Here is a 2,965-nt window from a genome sequence, read left to right as displayed (position 1 = left end):
TAATATAGGTACTAAGTTAGTATGTAAAATATCAATCCTCCTCTAAATCTAATATACAAAGCTTACACAAAAAATATTCATTCAATATATTGCATTTATACGAATAATATCCATCGTAAATTTATACGAAAAATATCCATTCTATTCTTAAAAAATATATGATCTTTACACAAAAAAATATCTACTGCATACTCTAATATATACTAATCTTACACAAAAAATATCTATTGTGTACTCGAAATATATACGACATTTATACGAAAAATATCCATTCTATTCTTCAAAAATATACCAACTTTACACAAAAAATATCCACTGCATAATCTAAATATATACTAACCTTACACGAAAAAATATCTATTGTGTACTCGAAATATATACTAAATCTATACGAAAAATATCTATCGTATATGCTTAATGTATATGAAACTTGCACGCAAAATATCCCAAAAAACGACTTAATACTTACGTAGAATATACATCGATTATACATGTAAAATTAACGGATACTAAACGTAGAATATTCGTTAAATAGTTATCTTTTGACCCCAAATTATCCTATAATTATACTATTTATGAACTAAACATCTACGTGACTACGTTGGTTCGTAAATTATAAACGTATATTTAACGTATAATATACGTAAAAATGTTTACTGGGTAGATTTTCCAATAGCTCATCAAAACTTGAGGCGGACATTCGATAATATTTGAAAACATTTTCGGGGTAACGTCTTATATTCTCAAAAAATGTTTAAATTGTTCGATCTTTTCTCGATCATTATTCATTAGGGTGGTCCTTAAATTTGAAGTTACAAAAATTGTATATCTCACCTCGTTAAACAGTGTATGTACATACAAATATGTATTATACAAAATATGGGGTCAATCCGATAAAGTTAACCCGTGCCTATTTGAACTTAAAGTTTGAACTTTTAATATTTGTTAAAAATTTAAAAATTTTTGTTTTTATGTCGTAAATCGTAGGTCAAATTGAAATTTATTATGGATACTAAATTAAATTAAACTACATTTGTTTATTGTATTATGACAACTAAAATTTACCGAATATCACGGAAAAAAATAATTTTGGCATGGTAAATGGTTAAAAATATTATAGTTGATATTTCCATAATATATTGGTTATACCTATGCCTGTTTGGTGAAAAATACAATGTAGTTTTAGTTATTAACTTATAGTTAAATTCTCTAAATAAATATGTACCTACACTAAATATTTCTGAAAGTTATATCAACCATGTTAGTATGTTTGTTGTATATGGGCATTATTTTCTTTGTCTATATAGATACATTATAAAAACACGCGTGCCAGTTGCAGCTACTCGCTTGCAATGTAAATCACAAACCTGCATAAATGCATTGGCGAAAATAAGTTTTTCTCGGTACGTCGGTGAGTACCTATATAGGAATCAGAAATTTAAGGAAGTATAGTACTAGGAAAATCGTTGAAATTATTTTTCTTTGTTTCGGACTTCGGTAATGTGCCGCTGCCCGCTAGTCGCAGTGCAAATGGAAAACTGCAATAGTTCTTGTTTCGTATTTTCGTATTCATTGCATTTTAGACCTCCGAGACTCCAACTTAGTGTAACGATTTTAGTTTAGATCAGTTTTTACGTCGGCGTGTATAAGATCTTATATTGATTCAAGTTTGAATCAAAAAAAAAAATAAACTCATCTTTAGGTAAGTATACCTATAATTATATTATATTTATATCATACGTATATTATTTTTAGTTATTTTTCATAATTTAGTATTTACGATTACAATACCTATTGATTATTTATATTACATTTATAATAATTTAGAATCTTTATTTTTGCACCTACTTCAATTATTGTGTATTTACAAATTTCAATAAATAGGTACCTATGCTAACTATTTTCATTTTATAAAATTTGTATAGGTACATCGTACATTTATTGTTTGATTTAAATATTTAATGTTATAAATACAATAATAATTTTTATTTTAGTAGCAATTATTGTTCTTCAATTTTTTTTCGGGTGAGGGTTTGTTGGGGCTTAGCCCCCCAAAAGTCCGTTAAGGTCCATTATTTTTTAGTATTGTAGAATCGAGGCTCTTTGCTCACATTAATTTTAATCATGTTAGCCTCCCTGAAATGCCAATAGATTTCCGCCTATGCTTATATTTATAGAATATATACCTACTCTAGTTTTACTACAAAGGGACATAAATACTAGGTACCTATTTAAGTTTAATTATTTAAGAGATAAGTCGGTATAGAACAAAATCTTTATTATAAATTATAATAACTGATAATTACTAGGTAATAAACATAATAATACAAATAGAGAGTACCTAGGTATAATTTATTATTTTGTATGTATAGATCATGGCAGATGAATTTACAAAAAAAATATTAAATTAATGGAATTTTGGGATGCTGATTGAAACATTTGAAGGTATGTTTATTGTTAACCTACCTATGTAACATTTTACACAGTTTATATATTAGGTAGGTATTGTTTTTATGATCTGCATTGTAAATAAATTCATGCATTTTGTACATTTGGTTTAGGTAGGTTCTATATCACGGCATCTCAACAGGAGAATGAGATCTCAAGGGTCGGCCCGCCAATACGGACTTGTACACGCAGTGGCGCAGGCGCCTAGCTAGAAATTTCTAAGGGCGGGTGGAGGGGGGGGGTGTTATTCAAAATTAATTGAAAAAATTATACACACAAAATTGATAACTTTACGTAGGTACAGTAGAACCTCATTAATCCGGACTAATTGGGGCTCTAGGTTGTCCGAATTAATGAAAGTCCGGATTAAACAAAATAACCAAAAATCGTAAATTATAAACTTATAAAAATGTTATTGCATATTTTATTAAACCATATATTATTATTATATTATTAAAAAAAATAGTAGATACATACATAATTGTATTACATACATATAATCATTACATACATAGTA

The sequence above is a fragment of the Acyrthosiphon pisum genome, chromosome X (genome assembly GCF_005508785.2).
Source record: "Acyrthosiphon pisum isolate AL4f chromosome X, pea_aphid_22Mar2018_4r6ur, whole genome shotgun sequence".
Taxonomy (NCBI): Eukaryota; Metazoa; Arthropoda; class Insecta; order Hemiptera; family Aphididae; genus Acyrthosiphon; species Acyrthosiphon pisum.
The sequence above is the reverse complement of the archived record's forward strand: the minus strand, read 5'-3'. Positions refer to the sequence as shown.